The following is a 14355-nucleotide window of genomic DNA, read 5'->3' on the forward strand; positions in this document are numbered from 1 at the left end:
CAAAATCGCTTTGCGGATGTCCTGACTACTTTGGCAGCCTTGACTCAAATTTGCAATGGAATTAAAGTCAAACTATTAAAAATCCAACAAAAGAAACAAATTGCTTTTGAATCGAGAGTAGTAATTTCATGTGAGAATGTGGCTAAACCCTGGTACGTTACTCATTAGAAGTATATCGAATACGGAGAATATCCTCCCCACTTCCGATCTAAGGAATGACGGGCGTTGCGTCAGTATTTCTCCAACTATCCTTGGATCGCTAACAGGCTTTTCCGTCGATATTTCGATAGTCAATACATGCTCTTATAGATAATTTTGAATCCAAGAGGATCGTGGAAGAATTACATGCATGAACATGCGACCCACACATGAATGGAATGAATTTAACCAAGAAAATACTATGTTTAGGGTATTATTGGCAAAACCTTTAACAAGAATGTGTGAGTTATGTAAGGAGTTGTTATTAGTGTCAAATCTATGATCACCTTAAACATACACTAGACTCGCTCCTCTACAATATGACATCCGACCCTTTTCAACATGGGACATTAACGTCATCAGAAAAATCTATCCCCACGAGTTAAATGGACACGAGTTCATACTGGTCGCCTTATACTACCTCACCAAATATGTTGAAGCAGCCTCCCACAAGGTCTATAAATCATCTTAAGTGACAAACTTCGTCTGAACTAGTATCATCGCTAGATATGGAGTTCCTCACACCCTATTTTTAGACAATTGTCGATACTTCCAAGGAAAAGTGTTGCAATTGCTCGACAGGTTCAAGATCCCAAACTAATGGTGTGGTCAAAGCGGCAAACAAAAATGTGATTATGATCATTAGGAATATGACCATCACATATAAGGACTAGCATGAGAAACTTCCATATGCCTTATGGGGATATCGTACAACCGCTCGAATCTCGACAGACAAAACTTCATACTCTTTGGTTTACGGCATGGACGCCGTACAACTCATCAAAATCGAGATTCCAATCCTAAGAATACTCTTAGAGAGCTATGTTATTTAAGAAGACTATTTCAAATCTCGATATGACTAACTAATGTTGATGGAGAACATGATCTTAAACGCTTTGTGTAAAATCCAAGCCTATCAAAAATGCATGTTAGATACCTTCAATAAAAAGGTAAAACAATGCATGTTAGATTCCAATCCTAGAGACCTTAAAGAAGGTGATCTAGTTCTCAAACGGACCTAGAACTCCTAGACCCTAAGGGCATGTTTCGACTCCAATGGGAAGGACCCTTCCTAGTTAAGAAAATCCTCTCTAGAGGTGTTGTCCATTTATCTAATATAGAAGGCGAAGAGTTTATTGTACAAAACAATCTCGATGCGCATAAAAGATTATTGTATAATATCAAGATACATGCAGAACAATTTAAAACTCGACCTTCAAGAAGCTTATTTCAATATAATCCAATCCTAAATTTTGTATATCTTGTAACATGGACGGATGACTCATGTTCGAATTACGAGGACCCGATTCTTCTCAATACAAAAAAATAAAGGAGAGAAGATACGTAGACAACCTACATGTTTATAGGCTCGGTCTAACAAAAAAATAAATAAAATACCCTAATCCATTCCTTAAGAGAAAGAGATAATCTTTTGAGAAAAGAAGAAAACCTTGATCTAATGCTTGAGCCGATATGGCGGATTTTTGGAAATAAGTAGGGGTAAATCTAAGAACATCGCTTCCATTTGAGTGATATTCTTAGAATTAAAACGATGACTTCACAATAACTCTGATTCAAGAGATATCGACCATAAGTTATTTTTCGTTTGTAGGCGATTATACTAAGAGTAACCCTTCATCAAAGGTTTTTGAAGAAAAAGAATCGGAATAAACCTCATAAAAGCGAGGCCTAGAGCCCTAAATTGAGAAAGGACACATCATCATTACTTTTGTTAATAAAAGAGAGGTTTGAAAAACTCTATGCATTGGAAAAAAATACAAAAAATGAAAATGCCAAAAAGAGAACCATCATAAACCTAGAAAATCTCTAAAAATTTGAAAAATGTTTCTATGTTGGTTGAGGTATTGAAATCACCATGCGTGCTCACTCAGACTCTATTCATGATTGCGACGGTAAGAGTATAATGTACCAATTCTACCAGAAACACCCCGGAAACGAAAAAAGAAAACGACTCAAATGGTTGAGGTATTGAAATCACCATACGTTGCTCACTCAGACTCTAGTCTTGATTTTTATGGAAATGGCAAGGATGTAATGATTCTACCAGATATACTCACGAGTCAATAAAAGAAAAAATGGTAAATGAAACCCAAAGTAGAAAGTTGATATACCTCTCTTAAAAAATGTGTTTTTACGATGAATGGACTTCAAGAAATGTGGTTTCAGGCCGAGCAACTAAAAATAAGTTCTATACTTGTCAAGATGTCTAAGTTTTGACCATCTTCTTCGAGGTTTATGATTATGGGTAATCGTTTGTACATGAGATCGAATTTATAGTTGATATCTCGAAAGTTGGAGAAAAAATAAATCTTATTCCTTGATGAAAGAAAAACATGTTCAAAGCCTAGCCCTGAATACGTTTTGAGTTCGAAAAGGTCATAATTCATTTTGAAGGATCAAGGTCCATTCCAATCTAAAAAAAGGAAACAAGGATAGGAACTTGGGAACATAAAAATATTTATTTATCTAAAAACATGAATCATTTATCCATAAATAAAACTTGTAACCATCGATTGTCGGATTTCAACTAGTTGTGAAGGACAAGATTTTGTTGAAATATTCCCTTAAAATTCATAAAGCCAAGACCTATACTACAAAAACGAAATAAGAAAAATTGAGTCTCCAGAACCCTATTTCTCGATAGGTACGTGAGATCATTCGTACACGATCCAGTTCAAACCATAATTGTATTTAGATATCCAACCATATTTGTCGGAAGTTATGTGATATCCAACTAGTTCAAACCCTATCATAGTGATCATTTCCCTTACATATATAGACACAGTCACTTCCTATTCTAGCAAGTGGGATGAAGAACAACCAAAATATCATTAATGGATTTTTACTGATTCGATCCACTTGAAGCCTCCATCGACTTCGGGAGGCTATAAATAGTTTCAATGAACAAATCTGAAGCCAAGAGATCAACTACCAAGCTTCAAATCAGAAAAAACCAGAAATCTACCATTTAAGCTTCAAACTTTTAGATCTTTCGAAATTTATTCATTAAACTTTAAAGCTTGGATTTGAGCATCCCTACAACTTCCCTAAGTTCTAAGGAGTATTCTTCAATCCTTGGTATGCTTCCAATCACTCTTAAATTCATACTTCTAGATTGAATTTAAATTTTTTATATTTCAGTTTTCATAAATTTGTATGTTGTCTAGTTGTTGGATTCTTTGATTGGAAATCGATCTTAAGATCATTTTTGAATTATCTATGAAAGCTAGAACCGATCAATCAGTCTTAAAAAGAAAAACCCAAATGTGAATTTAAAAAATCAAAATATTGGGTTTTTGTTCTTAAGTTAATCCTCAAGAAAATGGTTCAAAAAGCTTCTCAACATGTTTATATTGATGTTGAACAACTGTTTTGATCATGTTTGTTCCATCCTGAGCATGTTTGATCAAAATCAATTTTTTTTAAAATAAATAAAAATTTTGAGTTTTTTAATTGGTCCAAACGAACAACAGTGTTCTTGTTTTTTACCAATCAAGTATATGAAGTATAAGGAAGCTATTGACAATCTACTTTTAGTTCAAAATAACTTTAAAACCAAAAACCCGATTTTTTGCTACAATCTGTTTTAAACGATTTGATGGTCGCCCAGGTCGATTGATACGTCAAGGTGATGTTCTAAATGTTTCTGGGAGCTTTGTGAAGTTAAATAGCCCTTTAATCAAAGAATCCAAGCGTCCATCAAAATTACAAAACCTACAATTTTGATATTCTTGAGAACCGAAAGGTCCGGCCGAGAAAATTAACTTAGGACCGAGAGGTCCAATCGAGGCTTTTTAGTTAGGACAAAGAAGTCTAAATGATGTTCTTCATTGAGGACAGAGTGGTCCGACCGATGTTCATTAGCTAGGACTGAGAGGTCCAACCGATAATTTTTACATCCGATCAAGAAATTAGACTTAGGACTGAGGATTCTCGCACCCGACTAAGAACTCTTGAACCCAAGACCGATGACCTCCACCCAGGACTGAGAATTTTGATACCCGACCTAGAATTTTAATCTAGGACTAAGAGTCCTTAGCACCCAGGACCTAGGATATCGGTCCTATGACCTCTTTAGTTCCCATTTACAAACTCAAAAATTATTTTCGTAATTTTGTAATTTCAAACCATTTTCGAAAATTTCCGAAAATTATAAAATAATTTCAAAATATTTTTGGGATATTTCCATAAACATATTTTGATAAAGGCTTGTTTGAGATTTATGTTTAAACCCTAATGCTTTTAAATTACTGATGTTATTCAAGTACTTTCCTCCCTAAGTTATCATCAGCAATAGTTACTAGCATTTAAATAATTGTTTTTATAATTCTTTAAATAATGCACAAACCTTATTTATACTTAGGACCGGAAGAATAATTGGTCAAAATAAAATGTTATATAACCGATTTTCAAAAGTCAAATTTATAAGTAGAGACCATTTTCAAAATGGGTACGGAGGATGAAGTGTGATAGGATCGGCTTTATCGATAGAGACGGGGGTCTGACTAAGGATGAAGGCTTATGAAAAACGGTTTGATAGAAATCCTATTAGGGATTAATATCTCTTTCTATTATACGCAAACTTGTGTAAACACTTGAAACAGATTCAAGGCGGAATTGTTTACATGGGTTTGAAACACAAGATGAAATATGAAAAGATGACGAAAATGAAGAACACAACAGTTTGTTTATGGATGTTCGGAGAAACTCTCCTAAGTCACCCCTTCTTCCAACCACCAGAAGGATTTACTATAATATGATAAGAATCAAATACAGTTTACACACACTTAGCTCACTATTAAACAGAACACTTTATGTTCAATTACAAGATGAAGAATATCACTCAACTAAAGGTGTTTTGATTCTAGCTCTCTCTCCCGATTCACACACAGTACAATCAGAAAGAAGCTTCACAGTTCAGTAAGCAAGATGATTGAGTAGTTTCTTTCTCTGCAAAATAAGATTGTTTGTTCGTTGTGTAAGGCAAAAGTTCAAGGTCGTTCGTGAGGCAGATTTTCCGTTGTCCTTAGGATTTGTTAAATACTGAGCATGAGCTAACGGTCGAATCTTCAAGAATGATACGTGGAACTCTTCCATTGGAAAGCCTCCATTGTACACAGCAGGTTCTGAGCACAAGGATCGTGGCCGTAAAAAAACTGGTAGTGCGTCGAATATTCCATCAGGGATGTTCCTACAAAATGGGTAATATGTGGAAAATTCTTTTACGTGGCATTCCTTGATTGGATGCATATAGCTGTTGTACTAATCTTCATTGGAAAGTGGAGAAGAAGTAGGGTACAACTATAGCACGTTGGTATGAGAAATGCTAGATTCAAGCATACTGCTTAATCTTAGCATTAGACGTATTTTAATTAGACGGATTTGTGAAAATTTGTCTAATGAAATAAGTCATCTCTTTCTAAAAGAAAAACGTCTATTAGACCGCATGGTCTAATAGAATTAGACTCGCGTCTAATTACAATAACCATTAAACCGGTACGTCTAACTCCACGGAGTTAGACTACACGTCTAATTCCGGTTCTACCTCAGACTTGTCTGAAGGAGTTAGACTCACGTCTAACTTTCACTAATTAGACTACCCGTCTAATTATTCAAAAACCATTAGACCGACACGTCTAACTCCACTGAGTTAGACTGCACGTCTAATTTCGGTTCTACCTCAGACTTATCTGAATGAGTTAGACTCACGTCTAACTTTCACTAATTAGACTACCCGTCTAATTATCCAATAACCATTTGACCGGGCACGTCTAACTCCATTGAGTTAGACTGCACGTCTAATTCCGGTTCTACCTCAGACTAATCTGAAGGAGTAAGACTCACGTCTAACTTTCACTAATTAGACTACCCGTCTAATTACAAATATATTAGACTACACGTCTAACTCCGATGAGTTAGACTGTACGTCTAATTCCGTGTATTCATTAGACTTGCGTCTAATTATTTACGTCTATTAGACTACACGTCTAACTCCGATGAGTTAGTCTGTACATCTAATTATATTAGACTTACATCTAATTTCGTGTATTCATTAGACTTGCGTCTAATTCTTTACATCTATTAAACTACACGTCTAACTCCGATGAGTTAGACTGTACGTCTAATTCTATTAGACTTATGTCTAATTACGTGTATTCATTAGACTTGCATGTAATTCTTTACATCTATTAGACTAGACGTCTAACTCCGATGAGTTAGACTGTACGTCTAATTCCATTAGACTTACGTCTAATTCCGTGTATTCATCAGACTTGCGTCTAATTCTTTACATCTATTGGACTACACGTCTAACTTCGATGAGTTAGACTGTGCGTCTAATTTTATGCGAATGAAAATTAAAATCGGTCTAATGACTCTCATTAGATCCAAGTCTAATAACGCATTGTTTCAATACACCTGTATCAAAACTCATAAGTTATTTCATCATTAAAATATCAGTGGTTAAATTATTTCAACACTTAGTCAAAATAATTTGACCCAACAATTATTTCAACACTTAGTCAAAATGTTTAAAGAAATTGCAAACATGCATACCTATATCAAAACATGCATTCATCACACAAACAAACAAACAGCATGCAAGTAATCATTCAAAAACATCCAAGTTAATCACATATGAGTGTTTTCAGAAGAAACACTCAAAACGTTGTTCAAAGTAACCAAGATAAGTTTACCAAAAACATTATGACAATATTCAAAATAACTTCGAAAAGACATTTAATCACTAGTCTTCTTCTTCTTCTTCCTGGTCATGACTTCTGGAAGGGATAGACTTCAAATTAAGAGATCTCTAAGACTTCAGTTAGAGGGGAGTTGGAGTCTTCACTTTTCCGTTTCTTAGATTTGAGCGTTTCCACCCTTTGAATGTAATTTACAACTTTCTGGTAGTTCAGGAACTTATAAGGAAGGGGAAAGATCTTACCGGGTTCGTTCAGACAATGACAGAGAAAATAGCTGAGAGGGCCATCAAAGCCGAAAATCTTCTTCCTTGCGACAACCATTCTAACAAGATTCCCGAAGAGGAAGCTTGTCCAGTTCACCGGAACACCCCTGGTGATAGCCACCATGATCTGAAAGACCTTCGTACAATACTTGTAAGAAGTTTCTTTAGACAAAAGGGATTTCGAAATGATATCGCTTAAGAGCGCATATTCAACCTTCAGGAGAATTTTCTTCCCATGAAAGTCTACGAAAGGGAGATCTGTGAAGAATTTTATCATCGTAATCATTAGACTAGGAGGAGTGGTTGAGAAATCATCAATACCTTCTTTTAGGAGATGGAAAAATGCACTAAAAGATTCTTCAGTGATCCATACCATCTGGCCCATTACGGCTCCAGCAATAACACTATCTTGATAGAAGCTAGCAGTTTCGAAGAATTCGTTGATTAGCTGTTCATGATAGGTTTCATGAGGGATGAGGAATCTTCTCAGCCTAGAAGCTTTTAATGATTCGAACATCCTAAGCATGCCCGGAGATTGAAGAGTGGATACGGATTGGAAATCCACTTGAATCGATTTTGGTCGAAAGGGCAGCATTTTGATTTGATGAACAAGAGTTTGAACGATTTGACTTCTCAAGAGAGAAAGAAAGAATGATTTCAAGGATCTTCTATTTCTTAGAGTGAATGATCCTATCAATATCAGGGTTTTAATCATGTAGAAGAAAGCTAATGATTATTCTTACCGTCAAGAATTTCAAAAGACAGTTCCCAATAGACACAGCATTTAATGTTAGCATGAAACAACACGCTTAATACTAAATGTACAAGCAAAAGTTGTCAGAAATATTAGTCATTTCTTGCATATTGAGAGACACATGTCTTCAATTCTTTTGAGGAATGACTGATTTATTTTTCGACGGGAAAGGAGACTCAAACACAAATCATTAAAAGACAGCGGTCCGAAAAGCCAGAAGATGAAGAGTCTAATTACCCCAGTAGTTAGACGTTTTATTTTCCGTTTCACATTTTCAACTTCTTTTGAAAATCAGTCTATTAGACGTGTACGTCTAATTATGCTATAACATCACGTGAGACACGCCTGTCTGATTAGACGTAAGCATCCTCTTGCTCAAGACGTAAAAACGTCTAACATCTATTAGACGTGTCCGTCTAATAGAAGCATCCGTCTAACCAAGTAGGTTAAAATAACCAAGACAATGATTTCATATAGAGGTGAAACTACAAATGGTAGATGAGAGTCTAAGTAGCTGTGTTTCTTAAAAATCTAAATCCTTAGGACAAATTAAGACCTCCGTCTTTCATGTCTGTTCAGTTGCGTATTGAACAAAAGGTTCCCCCTTAATTTATGTACATAATTTACGTCAATCAAGATCAACAAGACCTAACATGTTTCTAAAATGTGAAAACTTAGCTTCCGGTAGAGGTTTCGTGAAAATGTCCGCAGTTTGTTGATCTGTAGAAACATGTTCAAGACGAATTTGCTTGTGATTGACGTGTTCTCGGATGAAATGATGCCTGATTTCAATGTGCTTTGTCCGAGAATGCAGAACTAGATTATAGGAGATTGCGATAGCACTTGTGTTGTCGCAGAAAATTGGAGATTCATCAACTTCAATCCCATAGTCTCTGAGCTATTGTTGAATCCACAAAACTTGAGAACAACAACTACCAGCTGCAAGATACTCTACTTCTTCTGTAGACGTGGCGACAGACGTCTTCTTCTTGCTAAACCATGTGATTAGACGATCTCCAAGAAACTGGCAAGTTCCACTTGTGCTTTTTCTATCAATTTTGCATCCTGTATAATCTGCATCTGAGAAACTAATTAAATTGAAACTAGAATCTTTCGGATACCACAGTCCCACATTTTGAGTTCCCTTCAAGTATTTAAGAATACGTTTAGCAGCAGTAAAATGAGAGAGTTTAGGATCAGCCTGAAATCTGCCATAAACACCAACAGCAAATTGAATGTCTGGCCTTCTGGAAGTTACATATAGCAAGGAACCGATGAGTCCTCTATATGTTGTTACATCGATACTTTGGCCACCTTCATCTTTATCCAATTTAACTGAGGAGCTCATTGGAGTAGCTACTGCAGAACAGTTCTCCAAACCAAACTTATTTAGAAGTTCTTTGGTGTATTTGGCCTGGTTGATCAGAGTTCCATTTTCCAGCTGACGGATTTGAAGCCCAAGGAAGAATGTAAGTTCTCCCATCATGCTCATTTCAAACCTATCCTACATCAGCTTGGCAAATTTCTCACACAGTTTGGGGTTAGTTGACCCAAAAATAATGTCATCAACATATATCTTAACAAGTAATATGTGAGAATCTTTAGAAAATCTAAACAGGGTTTTATCCACTGTTCCAACAACAAAATCATGATCAAACAAGAAATTGATTAGAGTGTCATACCAAGCTCTAGGAGCTTGTTATACACCATGCAATGCTTTGTTAAGCTTATAAACATGATTGGGCAAAACATAATCTACGAAACTAGGGGGTTGTTCAACATATACTTCTTCACTAATTTTCCATTTAAAAATGCACTTTTCACATCCATTTGAAAAACTTTAAATTTCTTAAATGATGCATATGCTAGGAAGATTCTGATTGCCTCTACTCTTGCAACCGGTGCAAAAGACTCATCAAAATCAATACATTCCTCTTGTCTGTGTCCTTGAGCAACTAAACGAGCTTTGTTTCTAATGACTAAGCCATCTTCACTAAGCTTGTTTCTAAATACACATCTTGTTCCTATGACTGACTTGTCAGTTAGTCTAGGAGTAAGATACCACACTTTATTTCTATCAAATTGGTTTAACTCCTCCTGCATAACATTGATCCAATCTGGATAAACTATAGCTTCACCAATCTTTTTTGGTTCAATTTGAGAAATAAATGCAGAATTGGTCATTTCATCCATCAATTGACGTCTTGTCCTTCGAGGAGAAAAAGGATTTCCGATTATCAGGTCTGGTGGATGATTTCTGTTCCATCTGAAGTTGGAACCAAAGAGATTGGTCATCTGAACCGGTGACACCGCGACATCCAAACTCTCAACTTCTTGTTGAACAGGAGTTTGTACATCTGGTTGAGCTTCAACAGGATCAGCGACAGGGTCAGATAGAGCCATTCGCTTGTCCAATATTTCTTCTTCTTCACTTATAGACTCAAGACTAGCCGCTTGTAGTCTGTTAGCAAGATCAATGGGTTCATTGGATTTGCTCTCAATAGACTCATCAAAAACTACATGAAGGGATTCTTCAACAGTCTGTGTTCTTTTATTGTATACTCTGTAAGCCTTGCTTACTGATGAGTATCCCAACATAAATCCCTCATCTGCTTTAGCATCAAAAGCAGTCAAATAAACATTTCCATTGTTATGGATAAAACATTTACACCCAAATATCTTAAAGTAAGAAACTGTGGGAATTCTCCCATAATACAGCTCATAGGAAGTTTTATCAAAACGTTTGTTGATTATTGACCGATTTTGTGTATAGCAAGCAGTACTAATGGCTTCCGCCCAGAACCTCTAAGGAACATCTGATTCAGCAAGCATAGATCTCGCTGCTTCTTTCAGAGTTCTCACTCTTCTTTCAGCAATGCCGTTTTGTTGTGGAGTTCTGGCACTAGACAACTCGTGCCTAATTCCAGTCTCCTCAAGATAAGATGATAGATATTTGTTAGTGAATTCAGTTCCCTGATCACTTCTAATACATGTGATATTTAAAGATTTCTGATTTTGAATTCCTCTAAATATCCTAATCAAGATTTCAGCAGTTTTATCTTTTGATGGTAAAAATGCAACCCATGTAAAACGAAAAAAGTCATCGATAACAATTAAGGCAAATCTCATTCCTCCAACACTTTTTACAGGAATTTGACCAAAAAGATTCATATGTAAAAGTTCTAGGATACAGCTGGATTGTGATTTCCCTTTGCTTTTGAACGATGATCTGCCCTGTTTGCCAAACTTGCAAGCAGTGCATATCTTGTCCTTTGAAAACCTAAGGTTGGGTAAACCAATAACTAAATTGTTTGAACAAATGTTGTTGATGGTTTTAAAATTCAAATGGTTCAAACGTTTATGCCATAACCATTTCTGGTCATTCTTGGAAATCATGCACATAGGATCAGATGTCTCTTTTTGCCAATTCATTTTATATGAGTTTCCTACTCTATTTCCAGTTAATAAAATGTTTCCATCTTGGTCTTTAACTAAACATGCATGAGTTTGAAAATCTACTGACAAACCATTATCACATAGTTGACTAATACTGATTAAGTTATAACATAAGTTGTCAACCAGCAGCACGTCATTAATAGTTAGGTTACCATGGATAATCTTACCCTTACCCATGGTCTTACCCTTCTTGTTGTCACTGAAAGTGATCTTAGGTCCAGTGATCTAATATATAAGTGAGAAGTCATCTGTTTCCTGTCATATGCCTGGAACATCCGCTATCAAGATACCATACAGATTCCTCCAGTTCTTCATTTATTTGTACCTACATAAATAAATATTTACAATCTTTTGATACCCACATTCAATTGGGTCCTTGGTCAATCAGTCCCTTAGGAATCCATATTTGAGTTATTCTGACGGATTTCCCATTTTGTGTTGTGATTAATGCATAAGTTTTTGACTTAGCAGATGACTTCCTGCTAGTCACTGATCCTTTAACTTTTGAAGAAGATTTTCTTTTAAAACTCCTTGACTTAGAGTCAGATTTTAAATTACCAGACTTATTAGCTTTTTCTAACTTGTTCTTAAGCCAGCTAACAGTTGGTGGAACATAAACTATTTCATTTTTGACAGCCACTTCTTCATGAATAGGATCAGATTCAATGTCAGTCATACTTCCTTTGACAAAACTTATTGGCTTAAGTTTGTCATTTGGCTTTGACTTTTTGCAGGACAGATTAGGGTCATTGCTGTCAAATCCCAAACCGGATCTAGATTTAGCAGGTTTCAACATGCTGATCTGATATTTGATAGCATCTCCTGATCTTGTCCATGCACTGACAATATAGTTTAGTCTCTTGTTTTCGGATGAAAGAGTTTGAATCTGTTCTTTGAGCATCTCATTCTCAGATGAGATCTATGTTAAGTTTATATCAAAAACATTTGATTCAGTTTCTCGGTTTGAAAAGTGAACAGATGATTCATATTTAACTTTCATTTCATAAAAGAGTCAGCTAACTTTTTGTACTCAATAGCCATTTCATTGAGTGAATTAGTTAACTCCTCGTTTGTAAATTCTGGTGCAGAGATATCATTTACCTTAGATTGATCATCTGCCATCAGACATGTTACAGCTTCATTCTCTTTTTCAGCGGGTGACTCCTCAGTATCGCTGTCAGCCCATCTGGACTTGTTCTGACTACAAATGAATGCTTTCTGGTTGTTCTTTGCTTGAGAACTCACACCATGGATCTGACTGAGCTTATCCCATATTTTTTTTTCAGTGGAACAGGACTTGATCTCACAGAACATATTCGTGTTGAGTGACTGTAACATAATGTTCTTAGCAACATTATCCAGGTTATTAGTCATCTTTTCTTCAGTAGTCCACTCACTTCTTGACTTTGAAATCTTTATGGGGTCATCGGTGATAACACTCCACATATCATAGTCAATAGCAGCAAAGTGAGCTTGCATTCTTATCATCCATAAATCGTAGTTGTCCTTTGAAAGAAGAGGAATTTCATTGATGCAAGACATGCTTTGGGTTCTAGATACTTGAGAATAGAAACAAGGCTCTGATACCAATTGATAGGATCGGCTTTATCGATAGAGACGAGGTCTGGCTAAGGATGAAGGCTTATGAAAAACGGTTTGATAGAAATCCTGTTAGGGATTAATATCTTTTTCTAATCTATGCAAACTTGTGTAAACACTTGAAACAGATTCAAGGCGGAATTGTTTACGTGGGTTTGAAGCATAAGATGAAATATGAAAAGATGACGAAAATGAAGAACACAACAGTTTGTTTATGGATGTTCGGAGAAACTCTCCTACGTCACCCCTTATTCCAACCACCGGAAAGATTCACTATGATATGATAAGAATCAAATACAGTTTACACACACTTAGCTCACTATTGAACAGAACACTTTCTGTTCAATTACAAGATGAAGAATATCACTCAGCTAAAGGTGTTTTGATTCTAGATCTCTCTCTCGATTCACACACAGTACAATCAGACAGAAGCTTCACAATTCAGTAAGCAAGATGATTGAGTAGTTTCTCTCTCTGTAAAATCAGATTGCTTGTTCGTTGTGTAAGGCTATAGTTCAAGGTCGTTCGTGAGGCAGATTGTCCGTTGTCCTTAGGATTTGTTAAATAATGAGCAGGAGTTAACGGTCGAATCTTCAAGAATGATACGTGGCACTCTTCCATTGGAAAGCCTCCATTGTACACAACAGGTTCTGAGCACAAGGATCGTGGCCGTACAGAACTAGTAGTGCGCCGAATATTCCATCAGAGATGTACGTGCAAAACGTGTAATATGAGGAAAATTCTCTTACGTGGCATTCCTTGATTGGATGCATATAGCTGTTGTACTAATCTTCACTGGAAAGTGGAGCAGAATTAGGGTACAGCTATAGCACGTGGGTAGGAGAAATGCTAGATTCAAGCGTACTTCTTAAACTGAGCATTAGACGTATTTCAGTTAGACGGATTTGTGAAAATCAGTCTAATGAAATAGGTCATCTCCTTCTAACAGAAAAACGCCTATTAGACCGCATGGTCTAATAGAATTAGACTCGCGTCTAATTACAATAACTATTAGACCGGTACGTCTAACTCCACTGAGTTAGACTACACGTCTAATTCTGGTTCTACCTCAGACTTGTCTGAAGGAGTTAGACTCACGCCTAACTTTCACTAATTAGACTACCCGTCTAATTATTCAATAACCATTAGACCGGCACTTCTAACTCCACTGAGTTAGACTGCACGTCTAATTCCGGTTCTACCTCAGATTTGTCTGAAGGAGTTAGACTCACGTCTAACTTTCACTAATTAGACTACCCGTCTAATTATTCAATAACCATTAGACCGGGCACGTCTAACTCCACTGAGTTAGACTGCACATCTAATTCTGGTTCTACCTCAGACTAATCTGAAGGAGTTAGAC

Source organism: Impatiens glandulifera, chromosome 1, assembly GCF_907164915.1.
Source record: "Impatiens glandulifera chromosome 1, dImpGla2.1, whole genome shotgun sequence".
NCBI lineage: Eukaryota > Viridiplantae > Streptophyta > Magnoliopsida > Ericales > Balsaminaceae > Impatiens > Impatiens glandulifera.